Source organism: Bos grunniens, chromosome 10 (genome assembly GCF_055505025.1).
Source record: "Bos grunniens cultivar Pamir isolate PY7600 chromosome 10, Bosgru_T2T1.0, whole genome shotgun sequence".
Lineage (NCBI taxonomy): Eukaryota > Metazoa > Chordata > Mammalia > Artiodactyla > Bovidae > Bos > Bos grunniens.
Window position 1 is genome coordinate 78,194,502 of NC_141174.1, and position 20,186 is coordinate 78,214,687.

At 40.9% G+C, this 20,186-nt stretch overlaps 1 long non-coding RNA gene across 1 annotated transcript; it reads left to right on the forward strand.

Moving 5' to 3' along the window:
* The first annotated feature begins 2,519 nt into the window (after positions 1-2,519).
* On the forward strand, positions 2,520-12,743 carry LOC147365043 (uncharacterized). The gene is made up of 3 exons (XR_015133562.1): positions 2,520-2,766; positions 12,184-12,276; positions 12,484-12,743. It is a non-coding gene; the product is annotated as an uncharacterized LOC147365043 (long non-coding RNA).
* The last annotated feature ends 7,443 nt before the right edge of the window (positions 12,744-20,186 follow it).

Sequence of the window (20,186 nt, forward strand, 5' to 3'; positions counted from 1 at the left end):
GGAAAGGACTTGTATCTTTGTCTTTAATTCAATCAAGCCAGAAAGAGGAGGCAGACAAAAATTTTAAAGAACTCCTGGGAAAAGAAAAGGTTTACAGTGTTTTGCATATCTCAGCCTCCCACCCTGGAGACTCAGCTACCTACTTTTGTGCTTTGCATCGCAGCGCTCTCCAAGCACCTGCAGCCTGTCCCACAACTTCCAGCTGGGCCTCTTTACAGGTGTCTAGGCTTGGGGTGAGAATGAAGGTGTTTCCTTATCCACAGAGGGAGTTTTCTTAAAATCTCTGTCTCCAAACAGAAATCAAGGATAATCTATCCCTCCCTTATGTGATGAATCTGAATTTATATTGAATTAAATTTCCTTTTGTTACTATTAAAAGCTCATTCCTCAGTGCAAATTGTACTCCTCCTGGGCCTGTTTGCCAATATTTCTTTTCACCATCTACCCTTCAGGTGAGAGGGCAGGCCCCTTTGTGCTCAGGCTCCAGTTCAGAAAGCAAGTTTTCACCATGCTGTACCCTCACCAGTAGCGTCATACTCATTAGTTCATAGTCTTCATATTTTTTATATCTGTGTACCATTTATACAATTATTTACTAATTTAATATTAAACTTACTTAATGACTGTGCAAAAAGTTATCCTTGTTTTAATGAATGTTATATATGAAACCAAAGAAAGGCAATGCCAAAGAATGCTCAAACTACCGCACAGTTGCACTCATCTCACACGCTAGTCAAGTGATGCCTAAAATTCTCCAAGCCAGGCTTCAGCAATATGTGAACCGTGAACTTCCTGATGTTCAAGCTGGTCTTAGAAAAGGCAGAGGAACCAGAAACCAAATTGCCAACATCCGCTGGATCATAGAAAAAGCAAGAAAGTTCCAGAAAAACATCTATTTCTGCTTTATTGACTATGCCAAAGCCTTTGACTGTGTGGATCACAATAAACTGTGGAAAATTCTGAAAGAGATGGGAATACCAGACCACCTTATCTGCCTCTTGAGAAATTTGTATGCAGGTCAGGAAGCAACAGTTAGAACTGGACATGGAACAACAGACTGGTTCCAAATAGGAAAAGGAGTTCGTCAAGGCTGTATATTGTCACCCTGCTTATTTAACTTCTATGCAGAGTATATCATGAGAAACACTGGACTGGAAAAAACACAAGCTGGAAATAACCTCAGATATGCAGATGACACCACCCTTATGGCAGAAAGTGAAGAGGAACTGAAAAGTCTCGTGATGAAAGTGAAAGTGGAGAGTGAAAAATTTGGCTTAAAGCTCAACATTCAGAAAACGAAGATCATGGCATCTGGTCCCATCACTTCATGGGAAATAGATGGGGAAACAGTGGAAACAGTGTCAGACTTTATTTTTCTGGGCTCCAAAATCACTGCAGATGGTGACTGCAGCCATGAAATTAAAAGACGCTTACTCCTTGGAAGGAAAGTTATGACCAACCTAGATAGCATATTCAAAAGCAGAGACATTATTTTGCCAACAAAGGTTCGTCTAGTCAAGGCTATGGTTTTTCCTGTGGTCGTGTATGGATGTGAGAGTTGGACTGTGAAGAAGGCTGAGCACATAAGAATTGATGCCGGGATCCGGCATATTGCATATTGAGTGCATATTGCATATTGAGTGCAGCACTTTCCACAGCATCATCTTTCAGGATCTGGAATAGCTCAACTGGAATTCTATCACTGCCTGGAGCCAATGTGAGGAACTCCGCCCATGACAAAGGTCATGAGGAAGGAGGCTCGGCATACGCAAAGGCGGGATCAAGCTTCAGGAGTCCCCCTGGAAATTCTCGAGCATCTACCCCCAAAACCAGAGTCTGCCTACTTTCTGCTTTGTGCTTTCACCTACACCTCTGACTTTACGGGGGGCTGTCCCCCACTACCTCTCTCTGAAAAAAGAGTTAGCTTACAGTTCCAGTTAATAATTCCTGGGTGTGACAGTGTTTAACCTACAAACTTCTTTGGAAATCCTCTAGCCTGCCTGAATAGGTTTTTCCGGCCACATGTGATTGTTCAGAGCCTCCCAGCTGTTAGAGGCAGGAGATGTTCTAAACTGTCTAAACAAGATTCCTCTGAGTAGTTAAAAGATTGATTAGAAATTGTATTGGTGAAGGGTTTTTCACTTATTGGGCCAATGTTTGCTGCTAAGTCTCCATACTCCTTACCTACTTTGTCCTTGGCAGTGTATTGATTGATATAACGGGTGTATAGAAATGTAAGTGGTAGCCTCAATGTTTGTAACCTTGGACCCTTGAGTTAATTCTTTTCTCGATTGAGCCCACCTCATCTTTGCCCTATACGAATGCAGCTTTGTCCAGTGCTTTTCTGGAGGCTGGTGCCTGACTTTGGAATAATCACCTTTAGAGAAAGATAAGTTTCTTAAAATGTTAACAGGCCTCCTGGCCAGAAGATGATGTAATTCACCTGTACTTTTGCATATGATAAGTTTGAAAGCCCGGCTTCGATTAAGACCTGGAGCTGCTGTCCTTGCCTGACTCCACCCCTTCCCCCATTATCCTCTATGCACAATTTAAGGTATAAAAACTACTTTGGAAAATAAAGTGCGGGCCTTGTTGACCAAAACTTGGTCTCCCCATGTCGCGCTCTCTCCCAAATTCTGGCTGAGTCTCCATCTGGAGCGCGGAACCGGCCATGCTTGCTAATTATGCCTGGGCTTCTAAGATCTGACCAGGGAGGCCTCAGTGTCTCCTCTCCTTCAGGAGAACGGAAGGACACCTGCGGCCTACGTAAGTGGTGCAAACTTCTTGTCTTGAAGTTTTATTGGTCTCCCGTGTAAACCAAGCTACTCAGCCTCTTTTCTCCACTGAATTTTCCTACTGAGCTATCCTCATTCTATTACTCTTTATATCTTTGATAAATATTTAAATAAATAGGTCGCCTATGCCGTCTCTCCTTCGAATACCCTGGATCAGCCGGGGCTGGACCCCGGCAAATTGATGCTTTTGAACTGTGGTGTTGGAGAAGACTCTTGAGAGTCCCTTGGACTGTAGGAAGATCCAACCAGTCCATTCTGAAGGAGATCAGCCCTGGGATTTCTTTGGAAGGAATGATGCTAAAGCTGAAACTCCAGTACTTTGGCCACCTCATGTGAAGAGTTGACTCATTGGAAAAGACTCTTATGCTGGGAGGGATTGGGGGCAGGAGGAGAAGGGGACGACAGAGGATGAGATGGCTGGATGGCATCACTGACTCGAAGGACATGAGTCTGGGTGAACTCTGGGAGTTGGTGATGGACAGGGAGGCCTGGCGTGCTGCGATTCATGGGGTCGCAAAGAGTTGGACACGACTGAGTGACTGATCTGATCTGATCTGATATATGAAACCATATATTTCATGTGCAGGCTATATTTTTTTTATTACAAATTAAAATAATATCTTATATGTAATATATTACAAATTAAAATAATACCTTATCTGCAACAATTACAATTTTCTTTTATGTACTGCCTACCATGACCTCTTGCATCAATCAAACTTTAGCAAATACTGATTCAGTCCATGCCGTTCATTTCATAGGTGAAATAATTAGGATCTACAGGATTTGAATGGCCACTTAAAGCATGACTTATAACAAAATGGGAGCTGGGAACAGAACTCAGACACTCTGACCTTTTGTCAATTGCTTCTTCCACTAAAGATAAAAAATGGATCCAGAGTTTGAAGGAAGTAGTCTAGTATTTTAAATTTAAATTAAGCTAAAATTTTATTACTTAATTATATATACATTAATTTTAAATAAATTAGAAGATATAAACACATTTCAAAAGAGAACACTCCCATAATTTCATTGCATAAAGGCTATGACTATCACCAGTTTTCAGAATTTTTGGTACATGTATTATACAGCTGTATTTTTCTGTGAGAGGGACTGTAATATACCCGGAATTTACAAACATATTTGTTTTTCTCAACATTGTAGTTATTTCCATGTCAGAAAACATATATTAAAGGCATAATTTTAAATGATTGGCTAATTTCCATTATTTAGATGTATTTAAAAAACTAATCACTCTTTGGTATTTTTCCAATTATGCAGTATTATAGACAATATTTTTATGAACAAACATCATTTAAGTTGTAGTTTCAATGGAAGTGAAATTGCTTGGATAAGGGGAAAAACATGACATTAAATGTTTGGTTTCCATGAAGAAATTTTTCACGAAGCTGTGGCTTCAACAGCAACCCATGAAGCTGCTGCCTTTCTAATACTATACCAAGTCAGGATATTACTACTTTAAGTTAGTTTTCATTTTACTAAGTGAAAAATTTCAGTTTTAATTTCCTTTTATTTTAATCAGTAAGGTTTTTGTCTTTACATATTTTTTAATAAAAAATAAGATTAGAAAACATCAGAGTACCTCACAGAGAATAAGAACTAATATATTTTCATAAAAGTGAAAAAGCTGGCTTAAAACCCAACATTCAAAAAATTAAGATCATGGCATCTGGTCTTCATGGCAGATGGGAAATAGATGGGGAAACAGTGGAAACAGTGATAGATTTTATCTTCTTGGGCTCCAAAAGCACTGCAGATGGTGACTGCAGCCATGAAATTAAAAGACGCTTCAAAGCTATCACAAACCTAGACAGCAAATTTAAAAGCAAAGACATTACTTTACTGACAAAGTTCCATCTAATCAAAACTATGGTTCTTCCAGTAGTCATGGATGGATGTGAGAGTTGAACTATGAAGAAAGCTAAGTGCCAAAGAATTGGTGTTTTTGAACTGTGGTGTTGGAGAAGACTCTTGAGAGTCCCTTGGACAGCAAGGAGATCAAACCAGTCAATCCTGAAGGAAATCAAGTCCTGAATATTCATTGGAAGGTTGATGTTGAAATTGAAGCTCCACTACTTTGGCCACCTGATGTGAAGAACTGACTCATTGGAAAAGATCCTGATGCTGAAAAAATTGAAGGCAGGAGGAGAAGGGGATGATGACAGAGGATGAGATGATTGGATGGCATCACTGACTCTATAGACATGAGTTTGAGCAAGTTTTGGAAGTTGGTGATGGACAGGGAAGCCTGGCATGCTGCAGTCCACGGGGTTGCAAAGAGTTGGACACGACTGAGTGACTGAATTGAACTGATCTTTTCTTTTTATTTTATTTTATTTTTTAAATTTTATTTTATTTTTAAACTTTACAATATTGTATTGGTTCTGCCATATATCGAAATGAATCTGCCACAGGCATACATATGTTCCTCATCCTGAACCCTCCTCCCTCCCCATACCCTCCCTCTGGGTCGTCCCAGTGCACCAGCCCCAAACATCCAGTATCGTGCATCGAACCTGGACTGGCGACTCATTTCATATATGATATTATACATATTTCAATGCCATTCTCCCAAATCATCCCACCCTCTCCCTCTTCATAAAATAAGATGTATTAAACAAAATTTGGAAAACACTGTTCTGATCCAGGTTACCTTCTAACTTGTCTCTTTTCTCTCAAAGTGTATTACCCAGAGTTTTGATATTCAAAATATAGACCAGCAATATTAGAACTTGTGCAGAATCCCAGGATCAACTCCAAATCTACTGAATTTGGATCTTCATTTTAACAAATCCCCAGGTGATTCTACCACTTTCAAATTTGAGAAGCACTAATCTAACTGGTAGCAACAGTGGTTTTTTAATTATAAATCAAAGTTGTTGCTACCTGCCTAAATGCTTCAATGGATTTCTATTGCCTATAGAATAAAATACAAACTCTTGGCCATGCTATACAAGATTCTGCACATGTGAATCCCACCTGACCCTTCAGTCTTAGTTCATAACTCTCTTCCCTGACTCTTTGTGCAGTCACGATGCTGATCTTTCAGTTTTCTAAACTTGTCACATTTTGTCCCACGTTGGGTCTTATTCTTTCATTTATCTGCAATTTTCCTCCCCCAGATCTTGTTGAGACTGACTTATTTTCATCCTTCAGGTCTCTGGTCAAATATCACTTGTTTATATTTGGTCACTAAATTGTGTCCAACTCTTTTGTGACCCCAGGGACTGTAGTTCACCAGGCTTCTCTGTCCATGGGATTTTCCAGGCAAGAATACTAGAGTGGGTTTCTATTTTCTTCTCCAAATATCATTACTGTAGAGAAAACCTTCTGACTTTTGCTGAACTTCCTGACTAGTGTAGCCATCCACAAACCTTTTCTTAACTCTGTATCAAACACCTTTATCATTTCCCAATGATAACCATAATGAGCAGGCGTATTTTTGATTGTCATGTCAATATATTCATTGCTAGTAACTCCAGTTAGATTATAAGTCCTGTGAGGTCAGTACTGTTGTGTGTTCTGCTCATGGGCTCTGCTCTTAGTGTCTAGAACAGTGACTGGCCCATAGTAGTCAGGTGATAAATATCTACTAAATAAATATTGTGTGGGCCTTCTCCCTCTTTGCTTTCCTTTTCCCTTCTTGTCGTTTCCACCCTTGAAGCTCTTAACTATTTGTATGTTCTCATTGCTTCTTATGTGGTATAGTTCAGTTATCTCTGGCTCTTACTTGAAGACTCAGGTTCCAGCCTTCCTTTGCTCTGTAGGCTCTGTTAAATAATTAGATCTACGCAGGGTCTCAGTCTGTCCTCAGTCAACTGACTTCATTTTATCAGGTGTAATCTCAATGAATCTGGTCAACTTGAAAGCTAGAAACCCTGAAGTGAAATATGTAAAAGAGAAAAAAAAAAGACATGTCCCAAAGACTTTGGAAAATATAAAAGGAATTTCAAGTCAAATAATTATGAGCACGTGTCAAAATTTGGTTTCAAATTACTGCAAGAGAAAGTCTCAGGAAACATATTCAAATAATTAGCCTTGGTAGAAACATTTTATAGGAGATAAGTTTTTTTTAAAAAGCTTTGATTAGAGATCATAATTATGGTCAGAGGGCTGGTTCATTTTTATTCTACTTCTGATTGTGTACTGGTATTAGGTTCCTCACATGATTAATAGTCATTTGAGTGTGTAACACTAATTTCCCAGGAGTCTTTATTCCATTACAGTATGTAACAGAATTGCTAAAGCATTTCATTAGAAATAATAGTTAAGTCCCATGTAAGGCTATAAAGAATATCCTTCAGAAAAGATCCATTTTAGACCAGTTTGGGGAAACATTTTTCTCAAATTCAAGTATTTATTATAGTATCTCTAAAGGTGGCAGACAGGGTTTTGTCAGGTCTTGATCTTACTTCAAAGAAGGCAATGGCACCCCACTCCAGTACTCTTGCCTGGAAAATCCCATGGATGGAGGAGCCTGGTAGGCTGCAGTCCATGGGGTCGCTAGGAGTCGGACACAACTGAACGACTTCACTTTCACTTTTCACTTTCATGCATTGGAGAAGGAAATGGCAACCCACTCCAGTGTTCTTGCCTGGAGAATCCCAGGGACGGCAGAGCCTGGTGGGCTGCTGTCTATGGGGTCGCACAGAGATGGACACAACTGAAGCGACTTAGCTGCAGAAGTAGCAGCAGCAGCAGATCTTACTCTCTTACAGGCTAATAGCTTGTTGTTTCTTTGGTGCTATCAGTAACGTCACAAATTCTGTGTCAGAGATGAAGGATACTACTACTTAGGACACAGCAAGCAGATGAACACTAGCATATTTGCTTCAGTTGCCTTTGTCCATAAATCTCTCATGGTGATTTCAGTTCAGTTCAGTTCAGTTCAGTCACTCAGTCGTGTCCAACTCTTTGCGACCCCATGAATCGCAGCATGCCAGGCCTTCCTGTCCATCACCAACTCCCGGGGTTCACTCAGACTCATGTCCATCGAGTCAGTGATGCCATCCAGCCATCTCATCCTCTGTCGTCCCCTTCTCCTCCTGCCCCCAATCCTTCCCAGCATCAGAGTCTTTTCCAATGAGTCAACTCTTCTCATGAGGTGGCCAAAGTGCTGGAGTTTCAGCTTCAGCATCACTCCCTCCAAAGAAATCCCAGGGCTGATCTCCTTCAGAATGGACTGGTTGGATCTCCTTGCAGTCCAAAGGACTCTCAAGAGTCTTCTCCAACACCAGAGTTCAGGGGTGTAAATGGATGCTATGCATGAGGGATTGTGTCACAGCTGATGAATAGCAAGCTTGAGGAATTCATTGCTATTTGGTATTGCTATTGCCAAGTGGTAAGCAAGCTCACTCTTTGTCTCAGAGAAGACATTACCCCATCCATCAAGGTTACACGCTGCAAGCACAACTCTGAGAAATGGTTCAGGTTGAGTGGTAATGACCTTACGTTGTTGGTAAACCCAGAATATCATGTAGAAGTATAAGAGACTCACAGCGAACTGCCTTTCAACAACATTCACTTCATGGTTCTAAATTGTATTCATTTCTAGAAGTTTTTCTTGAGAGTTTGCCACTCCATCCACTGTTCTTATTTCTCTGAATGACAAAGACTGAGATTAAATCTATTTGATTTTTCTCTAACAACAGTTAATTAAATCCACTATTAGCAGGGCTTCCTTGTAGCTCAGTGGTAAAGAATCTGCCTGCAATCCAGAAGACACAGGAAACACTGGTTTGATCCTTGGGTTGGGAAGATACCCTGCAGCAGAAAACGGTGACCCATTCCAGTATTCTCACCTGGAATATCTCATGGACAGAGGAGCCTGGCAGGCTACAGTCCATGGGGTCATAAAAGAGCCGAACACAGCTTAGCAAATAAACAGCAACTGTGAGCAGAAATTTATATAGCAGGATGAGACCAATCTGCATGATTAAGCTCAGTCATGTTTCCTAGGATCCCAGATTCAGTCAACTGTGAATAAGTTCCAGGATATAAACAGCTTGGATGTCGTATAATAGTCATTATGACCCATGCAAGGGAATTGGACACACTGGTTTTTGGTTTAATTTCTAAAAAGGGACCAAAGATCAACCATCCTTCCCAATGGAGAGATGTTCTTTCTTCCCAAACACAAACATATAACTCCAAGGGAGACAGATTGGTTCAGTTTTAAATTTATTGTTCAACTTGATTAGAATCATCATTACATCACTTATTAAGTTATATGAGCAGCGTCATTCATGAGGCATAATTCAAGATGGGCAGACACCAAAAGCATATGCATTTGAACCCGCCATACTGAAACAAAGTTGTGCTGATTTATAGGTTTGTACACATAAGGGGTTGGGAATCCATGTTGAACAGCTTCCGTTGATGATGTCAGAAACAGAACAGTCCAGGACAAGCTGTATTCATACCAATTTTTCTGTTTTCACAGACCATATGGTTGTTCTGCTTAGGCTGCAATGCTGGGTCTAGCATACAAACAGAGCACGAACAATCTTCCCTTCCAACAAACACAAACTTTCCAGGGTCTAAAGTATTCCCTTCTCTAGTACCAGGGTTGTTGGTACTTCTTTTCCACTACAACAAAACTGGTGTGATCATTCTAGTAGCTATAACTTTGCCATTTTTCCTACTCATTTCCTAATCACACTCAAAACTTTTGTATAGAATGATAAGGAGCAAGAGGAATAAGGGCATTTTCACTCTATTTACAGAGATCATTTATATTCACCACCTCGGGCCTACTGGGCCATTTAAGGGAATTCTTAGAGCAGTGTATTCAAGTAAACCATAGTTATCTTCAGAATCTAGAACCGTATTTATTCAACAGAAGAATCTAGGTGGCTGAACAAGAATTAAATAATTTTAATACCATTTTGACTGGCCTACTGCCAAGAAGGTGGACTAGCCAAGCTGGTCAGAGGTTCACTCTTCAGGCAAAGAAGACAGCATCATGCTTTCTTTCCACTTCTGACAAGCTGTAGTAGGTGTATTTTTTTTTTTTTTTTCCTACTCAACCTGTTAAGGAAAGTTAGAAACCCTGGACCACATGTAAAAGAAAAACATAAGAATTTGGAGAGAAGAAGCCAGACTAGCCTAGGAACTTGGGGCTTGAGGAGTGATAGAGCAGTAAGTTCCCTGAGCTTCCTTTTGCCTCATGTAACCCAAGTGAGTCCTAGAGAAGCCAGGAACCTGGAAATGCCAATAGATGTAGACAAAAAAGGCCATGAAGAGTCTTCTGTCTTCAGCCAAAGGTCCAGGAAGAGGACCGCTTGGAAAGACAGGAAACTTCAGCACATTTACCTGTACATAGAGGCAAACACCACAGAGAGCTGTGCAGTAGCCAAGCAAACACATAAGTAGAAGGAAACGGACGCCTGACAGGAAAGCCCTGTGCTGTTTTCACTCACCCTTGTTCCGTCTTTCCATCACTGGATCCATGACAGTTTTTAGATAGCTGCCTGCATCCCCAGGGTGGGTTCCAGTGGTGGAGGTGGAAGAGCTCTTTGTCATGAAAGAGCAGAGCTTCACTGCTTTAACCTGTCTCGTGGCTCCCTCAAGGACTAACGCAAAGGGCTTGTCTATATGTAACATAACTCAGCACTTTCTCAGGGTAGAGAAATTGTTACACAGAGAACATTTTCTAAGAAAAATTCAACAGTAGATTTGGATAGGCAGGAGAAAGAACTTGAAGATAGGTTAATTGAAGTTGTCCAGTCAGAGAGCAGAAAGAAAGAAGAATGAAGAAAAATGAACTGAGACTAAAGGACCTGGGGGACACTGTCAAATTTTGTGACATAAGTTTAATAGGATTCCCAGAAGAGGAGGAGAGTGAGAAATAGCTGTGTAAGTTTTGTCAAAAGCAGTGTTCTCTTAAAGAAAAAGATCCCACTGTTAGCATCTTCTCCCTCATCCTACTTCCTACACAGTCGTCGGTGGGAATAGGGAGGACCTGACCAGTCCATCTTTGATGGATACTGTTTACCTAGTTCTTGGGCAGAAAGGGACCTGCTGCATTGCTGGTCTCTAGCCACTAGCTTCTACAAGGGCATGAGGCAGGAGGTGAAATGAGAAGGAACAGTACTTGTCTGTGCTTCTTTTTCCGTTAGACTCAGTTAAGCTTCTTGCATAGTAGCCTTCTGATAAACCTGGTTTGCTGGTTAGGGTACAATAGTAAGGCAGAGAGTGATTGTTGCTGTTTTTGTCTAGGTGCTAAGCCACGTCTGACTCTTTTGCAACCCCATGGACTATAGCCTTGCCAGGATCCTCTGTCCATGGGATTTTCCAGGCAAGAATACTGGAGTGGCTTGCCATTTCCTTCTCCTGGGGAATCTTCTTGACCCAGGGATTGAACCCGCATATTTTGCATTGGCAGGCAGATACTTTACCACTGAGCCACCAGGGAAGCTTGTTAGAGAGATTGATACCAGACCCATAACTTTGGAGATTAATCCTGAGATGCCAGGGCTGTGTACAAAAGGAGGGATTAGACTCATGAACATGTCCTTCAGGTTCTATTTACACTCTAGGTACTGAAGGCTGGTCCATCTACTTCTACCATCAGTCCAAGTAAGCGATGATTCCTCACACATATGCCACTGGTACAAAATGGAATTAAGAATTAAGTCCTTGACTTTGTTAAAAATCTGCCCAAGTTGTGAGCTGGAAACATGTTTGTTCAGTTAGATTTTAGGTCATTGTGTCTTAAGAGGATTCGAGTTAGATTAGATTTCTTTAAACATAGAGGTGGGGAAATAAGATAGGAAGTGTTGGCCTGATATGAAGAAAAGCTACACAAATCCCCTGAATCATGAGAGCCTCGCCCAGATTTCTATCACTAGAATATCTTAGGACTGGTTTTTCAGTGTGAGAGAGTGGCCATTTGACAAAACTGCTTCTAATCAGACAAGCGTTGCCATTTGATGTAAAACACACATGCAGATATCACTCTGTCCCCACACACATTGACTTGGACCGTATGCTTCTCAAATTTTTAATGTAACCAAAGTGGCAAATTTTTATTTTCATCAGTTCCCATAGTATGCTTCAAATATTTCTTTGATCAGGGTCTTGAGTCCACAAGATGGCAGTGTCTTCTCAGGGACCCTACTCTTGTATTCCTTCCTGTGTGTGTGTGTGTGTGTGTGTGTGTGTGAGAGAGAGAGAGAGATAGAGAGAGAGAGAGGGAGGGAGGGAGGGAGGGAGAAAGTGGGAGGAGAGAGGAGGAGCTTGGTGGTGTGTGTTGCATGGGTAATGAAAAAAGTCTCTTTTGTCTTTGATACAACAGGCTCTTTTTATGATTTCTAAAGCAGAAGAATTGAAATGTCTGAGCTCGACTCTTTTTTTTTTTTTTTAGGGCGTAAAATTTGAATCCTCAGTGAACAAGAGGAGGAAAGAATGATGAAATCCTCAAGAGTTTTATTAGTGATCCTGTGGCTTCAGTTGATCTGTAAGTTTGGGGCATTTCTACGGGACCATAAAATACACTATTTGGAGTCATTGTCCCTTTTAGACTCATGGAGAAACATGAACACTATTTCCCTTAAATAAGGGATGGTAGAGGTGGGAGGCCTGTGAAAAGATAACTTGAATTCTGGAGAGGAAGCATCACCACCTAACCCACCTTCTCTGACTGAGCGTTCATGTCTCTGCACAGCGGTGAGCAGCCAGCAGAACACAGTGGAGCAGAGTCCTGCGTCTCTGCCCGTCCCAGAGGGAGCCGCCGCGTCTCTCGGCTGCACTTATTCTGACAGCAGTTCTCAGTACTTCGCATGGTACAGACAGTACCCTGGGAAAGGCCCTGAGTTTCTGCTGTACGTGTATGCCAACAACAACAAAGAGGAAGGAAAATTTACAGCGCAGTCCAATAAAACCAACAAGCATGTCTCCCTGCGTATCAGAGACTCCGAGCCCAGCGACTCAGCCACCTACCTCTGTGCAGTGAGCACACAGTGCTCCCCAGGCACCTGCAGCCTGTGCCCAAACCTGCTGGGGCCACGGCAGTGCCTCTTGGAGAGCTTAGGCTGCAGGCACAGACATTCTGTTACCTCTCTAAGCTGTAGATGAGGATTAAGAGTAACAGTGTAGAAGGTTTGATTGATTAGGGAAGTATTTTCATAATTCTGAAAACAGCTGATTCTGAAGGGAAATTAAAGACACAGTTTGGTCTGAATGACTGAAATATTTTACAATCTTCTTATTGTACTTTAGTCTTGTACCATAACTTTACTCACTGGAATTGGTATTATTATGCTTTTATATATGACAATATTTTAATATGATAACTGAGATACTCCTTCATAGTTCCTGGTACATTTTGCTCTTTCCCCATGTAGATATTCAAGGTGTTTGATATTCATTGCTTTAGAAAATAATGGAAAAACATAAATGCAGAAGTCTTTTTTTTTAAATGTGGACCATTTAAAGCCTTTATTGAATTTGTTACAATATTGTTTCTATTTTATGTTTTTTGCTTTTTGCCTGTGAAGCATGTGGGATCTTAGTCCCCAGACCAGGGATTGGAAGGCACACAAGTGGAAAGAGAATTGGAAAGTCCCCCTGCATTGGAAGGCCAAGTGTTAACCACTGGACCTCCAGGGAAGTCCCAGAAAGGAGTCTTAAGCAACTATTTTGAAAAAGTTGTAAGTCATGAATTATTTTAGTTATAGATCTGCCACCTCATCTTCACCCATCTTCATCTTCAACTGCAACCCCATTGGTGGATTAGATAAGGACACATTTGATGGGTTGATGGAAGGACTAACATCAGAAGGTGAGAACTGGTTGAAACAAGAAGCCTAGACAGTTGCAGGAATTCAGATCAGAGGTTTATGTTACCATTTTTGAGTAAAGGCTGAGTAGAACTCAAAGTTCCAGGTGTGAGCCTTGTGGGAGAGTGCATTGATTCCTATGTACTTGAGTGTGGCTGGGGATGGTAGAGAGAATTAGCTACAGCCATAGATTATCCCACACCTACAGCAGGGTGTAGGGGTACAGATTTCCTGAGAAGGATCTCTGAGTAACCAATGTTATGGTGATTAAAGACCTACATGGGTCAGTTATCAAAGACCATATGGTATTGAGGAAGTTTTAGAAAATGTTGGTGAGAGAGCTGGGAAGACCAACAAGGATATGAATATCTGCCCTCTCCTGACTCACTGGCACTGTGGAATTGTCCTGTAACTTATACCAAAGTCCAGGGAAAATGTTTGTGATCTGATGGAAATCAGTTGATGCTTTTGAACTGTGGTGTTGAAGACTCTTGAGAGTCCCTTGGACTGCAAGGAGATTAAACCAGTCAATCCTAAAGGAAATTAACCCTGAATATTCATTGGAAGGACTGATGCTGAAGCTTCAACACTTTGGTCACCTGATGCAAAGAGTTGACTCATTGGAAGACCCTGATGCTGGGAAAGATTGAATGCAGGGGAGAAAGGGATGATAGAAGACAAGATAGTTGGATGGCATCACCACTCAATAGACATGAGTTTGTGCAAGATCCAGGAGATGGTGAAGGACAGGGAAGCCTGGCATGCTACAGTCCATGGGGTCGCAAAAAGTCAGATATGACTGAGTGACTGAACAACAACAAATAGACCCAGGGGAAAAAATTAGAAGTCACAGTTGTCGTAAAGCTGAAGTAGTGGTCTGTTAGACATGACATTGTTTATTTAGTCCAAAGAGCATGAAAAGCTGGAAATGACTAAGATTTTTACTCAGTTTTGTTCACATAGTCACTGACTAAAAGGATGTAAAAGTATAAAAGGCTACAGCCCATGGGGTCGCACAGAATCAGACACAACTGAAGCAACCTAGCATGCAAAGAAGGATGTAATCTAATCGGAATTTGCTTCAAGTTCTCAGTCTGGAAACTTATGACTCAGAAATATTTCCAAATCATGGAAAAAGCACTTGAAAGGCAATGAGAAAGAGCATGAAATGTATTGAGCTCAAGATACTCGAATTCTCTTTCCACTTGTGTGTCTTCTGGTGCCACTGGAAAGAACCTGGTTTGTGGTGCTGGTCTGATTATCTTTGGTTGCTAATAAGTGACTTGATTTCAGGCTATACTCATACATATTTCAGGATAGGTTTAGGATTAAGTGAGGTAGCATATTGTCTTAGGTTGACTTCCTTAACAAAGCCAAAGTTGGGATTTCTGACTCCCATCTTATTTTGAGAAAAGCAAGTTAAGTGGCGAAGGTAAGAGGGTAAAAATGAATGTGGCTGAGCTGAACTCTTGATCCAGCCTGACTTCATGGGGGTCTCTGGAGCATGAAATGCCCCACAGAATTGATCCCTCCCACCTTGAGTCAAGGGGCCATACAGCTGATCTTAGAATAAGGTATTCATTGGAGCATGGGTATACTTTACTGGAGAATGGTGATGTTTATTGGTGTAGATCAGTTTTCTGGGAAAGAGGGCAGCTATGAGCCAAACATAGCCAACATTTGCAGCAGCTGGGAATTGGGTCCACTGGCCTGGAAAAGGGGGTCTAGGTTGAGCACCAGCAGTGTCTACTACTGAAAGGTTGTTGTTGAATCATGTGAATACACCGGGATTCTTGGCCCCCGGAGGAGAAGAATTCAATCCGGGGCCAGAGACGAGGCTTGATCGCTCAGAGCTTTTGTGTAATGAAGTTTTATTAAAGTATAAAGGAGAAAGAGAAAGCTTCTGACATAGACATCAGAAGGGGGCAGAAAGAGTACCCGCTTGCTAGTGTTAACAATGAGGTTATATAATCCAAAGAATGTCTGGAGGTTGTAAAGACCTCATCAGACCTACTCCCATAATTTACATTTTAAGATAACACTGTCCTCAGGCAAGATACATCCTTGTAAAGACCAGGTCTACTCCCATAATTAACATTTTAAGATAACAAGGTTTAATCCTAAGACTGTCCTTAGGCAGGATACATTATTATATAATCCTAAGGAATGTGGAGAAAGAAAAAAGTTTGTCCTTTCTTCCTCCTTGAGAATTCCAGACCCCTCTCTCCTTAGGGACCCCTAGACTCCCTATCAACCTGCCTAGGAACTGACTCTCTCACTACTAGCATGGAACTCTCTTGTCATGTGAGTGCATTCAATAAATGGTAGACTTGAAAATTATTTTATTTTAAAAGTTAATTTCTTTCTCTATTTCTTGAAAGTGAAAGTGAGTCACTCAGTCATGTCCAACTCTTTTCGACCTCATGGACTATACAGTCCATAAAATTCTCCAGGCCAGAATCTTCTTGTTAATTGGGAAAAGCAAAAAGTCAAAGTGTTAGCTCAGTTATGTCCAACTCTTTGCGACCCCATGAACTGTAGCCTGCCAGGCTCCTCTGTCCATGGAATTCTCCAGGTCAGAGTACTGGAGTGGGTAACCATTCCCATTCTCCAGGGGATCTTCCCAAGGTCTCCTAAATTCCTGGGATTGAACCCAAGTCTCCCAAATTGCAGGTGGATTCTTTACCATCTGAGCCACCAGGAAGCCCTTTCTATTTCTTAACAACCTGGAAAAATTAAAATAATGTGTGATAAAGAACTGAAGAGAGAAAAATTTTTAAAAATATAAAGAATTATTATTCAAACAAAGACTCCAGATTTTTTGAGAGTAGTGACCAAGGAAACATTATATTATTCTCTTAGATCCTTTGGTCATTCTCCAAATATGCATTTCCATACGAGACCATAAAGCATGACATTCTGCCACAACTTTGGTTCCAGGTATAATGACTGTCATATTCACAATTGATGACTTGGTGCTTCAAGGTATGGAAAGAGATACCATCTGTACTTATTAATGACTAGTGTTACTTTGTTCTTGGTTTATATTTAAGAATGAAGAACTTGGTAGTGGGATGGACTTCTTATGTCATTGTGTCCCTGTTCTCCACAAATCCCTGTTTCTTCATGAATGGGATTCTTGGCCAGTAGTCTGGCCATGTGGACTTACCATGTTACTTGGCAGGCTTCTTTTTAGGATGAATGAGCAGGAAACTGCCTATTAACTTGTTTCTTCCTCTCCTTTCCACCTAATATCAGTTTGAAGGTGGCTTAGCTCTGTTACTTCCCTGGTAGCTCAGACAGTAAAGCATCTGTCTATAATGCGGGAGACCTGGGTTTGATCCCTGGGTAGGGAAGATCCCCTGGAGAAGGGAATGGCAATCCACTCCAGTACTATTGCCTGGAAAATCCCATGGACAGAGGAGCCTGGTAGGCTACAGTCCATGGGGTTGCAAGGAGTTGGACATGACTGAGCGACTGCACTTCACTTAGCTCTGTTAAGTACTCACAGGAAAAAACAGCACTCCAGGTGTTTTATTTCAACTTTAGTGAACATCAGGTGCCCACATACAGGACAGCCTGCTATGCTTCTCACATGTAAGTCCAGCAGCAGGGAGACTAGTATAACTATTCCACACAGTGACCTCCAGTTCATCCCCATGTGCTGTTCCTCCTGCCCTCCATCACACTTATCCTTTCTCAGTCCAGAATCTCTACAGGTACCTAAGGAGTAAGTTTCCTTCACTTGCATGTCCAATAAAATCTCATAGCTCATTCTGTGCTTTCTCCCTCTCTGTCTCACCCATCAGAATGCTCGTATCTACTTTTTGTCTTATGGGAACTGTTGCTATATTTCATCTTTTTATTTTTTTCACATTATGGATTTAGTATCATCCTTTTTATACTTGTAAATTTTATCCCAGTGGGCAGTTTGGTGAGAAAGGAGGAGAGTACATATGTTTGATCAGATATTTTGAATCATATAAAATTTCTTTTTTTAATATAAATGTATTTATTTTAATTGGAGGTTAATTAAAATATTTTATTGGTTTTGTCATACATTGACATGAATCTGCCACAGGTGTACACGTGTTCCCCATCCTGAACCCCCCTCCTACCTCCCTCCCCATCCCATCCCTCTAGGTCATCCCAGTGCACCAGCCCCGAGCACTTTGTATCATGCATCGAACCTGGACTGGCAATTCATTTCACATACGATAATATACAAGTTTCAGTGCCGTTCTCCCAAATCATCCCACCCTCGCCCTCTCCCACAGAGTCCAAAAGACTGTTCTATACATCTGTGTCTCTTTTGCTGTCTCGCATACAGGGTTATCATTATCATCTTTCTAAGTTCCGTATATATGTGTTAGTATACTGTATTGGTGTTTTCCTTTCTGGCTTACTTCACTCTGTATAATAGGCTCCAGTTTCATCCACCTCATTAGAACTGATTCAGATGTATTCTTTTTAGTGGCTGAGTAATATTCCATTGTGCATATGTACCACAGCTTTCTTATCCATTCGTCTGCTGATGGACATCTAGGTTGCTTCCATGTCCTGGCTATTGTAAACAGTGCTGCAATGAACACTGGGGTACACGTGTCTCTTTCAATTCTGGTTTCCTCGGTGTGTATGCCCAGCAGTTGGATCGTTGGGTCATATGGCAGTTCTCTTTCCAGTTTTTTAAGGAATCTCCACACTGTTCTCCATAGTGGCTGTACTAGTTTGCATTCCCACCAACAGTGTGAGAGGGTTCCCCTTTCTCCACACCCTCTCCAGCATTTATTGCTTATAGACTTTTGGATTGCAGCCATTCTGACTGGTGTGAAATGGTACCTCATTGTGGTTTTGATTTGCATTTCTCTGATAATGAGTGATGTTGAGCATCTTTTCATGTGTTGTCTTCTTTGGAGAAATGTCTATTTAGTTCTTTGGCCCATTTTTTTGATTGGGTCATTTATTTTTCTGGTATTGAGCTGCAGGAGTTGCTTGTATATTTTTGAGATTAATTCTTTCTCAGTTGCTTCATTTGCTATTATTTTCTCCCATTCTTAAGGCTATCTTTCCACCTTGCTTATAGTATCCTTTGTTGTGCAAAAGCTTTTAATTTTAATTAGGTCCCATTTTTAAATTTTCATATAAACTTTCAAACTGACCATATGATTTGGTCTTACATGTGAAAGAAAATCTATCAACAGGATCAAGAAGTAAATAGAAACACAAGGGAGAACTGATTTCAACCTGGTACAAGTCAACGGAGTGCTCAGAAAGAAGGAAGTTGTTTTAGCCTTGTCAAGAGGACCCCAGCTGACCAGACTTTCATTTCAGCGGAGATTTCTCTGCTTAATTTTTTCAACATTAGGTTTTAGTGTTCTCTATGCTAAAATAAGTTGGGTAGGGAAGTCTTTCCCCTTTAGAGTTGCATCTTATTATTAGACCACAGAAGGAGTGCTCCTTGAATGACAGACCCTCTCTCCTACCTGCATGGGATGCTAATTGCTTTGCTGTGTTGAGTGTCTGTGTCAGTTTACCGCTGTGTCCTCTGTACCTACAGAAGTTCTTCTCATTCCTGCTCTCCTGGCTTCACTCCTTCCCGCTTTATTGAGTTTATATAAGTGTGCTCTCCTTTTTCTCACAATTCTTTCCAGAGTCATTTATACGTGTGCTATATTTTCTTTACTGTTAGAACATAGCTCAGGTTTCTCTGCAGATACTCCTCTGTTGACATTCTCCTTAGTGTGAGGTCCCCTTAATTTGGCACCGTATACCTGTCTGTTCTGACCATTGACAATTGGAATGGGACTTTCCCTTTGTGAATATAAACATGTGGTGCCCAAGTCATTTTTTTTTTTTTATGGCTTTAACAAGTATCAAAGTTGTTCACCTGAGACCGAGTCATATTTAGACTTTATGACTGACAAAGAAAATTGTAGTTTTTTATTAATATGCACTGATTAAAAAAATTAACGTTACATGTTCCATTCTGATGTTAAGTATAAGTCCCTGATCTAATTTACTCTTTCCCCTTTAGCACCAAACAAAGGAATAATCTCTCCCCATCCCATATCTGTGATGACACTCATATTCATCCTTCCTTTTGTGAATGTGATGCTCGCTGAACCACCTGAGTCCAGCAGGGAGCCCAATCACAGACTTTTAACATTTCTGTCACTTCATTGCATTATTTTTATGTCTCTTACAGAAGATTTGAATATTATTCAGATTGTCTCTGTAACTTAATAGGAAAATTTGCCTATTTATATTTGTCTTTACAAGCATTTATTGTTCCAGCTAGTATTTTTAACTACTTAAAGCAGTGTCTTTGTTTGGACCAAAGTACAATAGACCAGGTGGATTATAAACAACATGGATTTATTTGTTTCTCATCATTCTGGAGGCTGGACGTCTGAGGTCAGGGTGCCAGCATGGTGAGTTTCTGGTGAGATCCCTTCTCTGGTTTACAGACTGCTCACTTCTCATTGTAGCTTCAAATGGAGAGTAGAGAGAGAAGCAGCCTGTCTTGCATCTCTTACAAAGGCACAAATCCCACAGCGAGGGCTCCACCCTAATTGCCTTTCAAAGACCC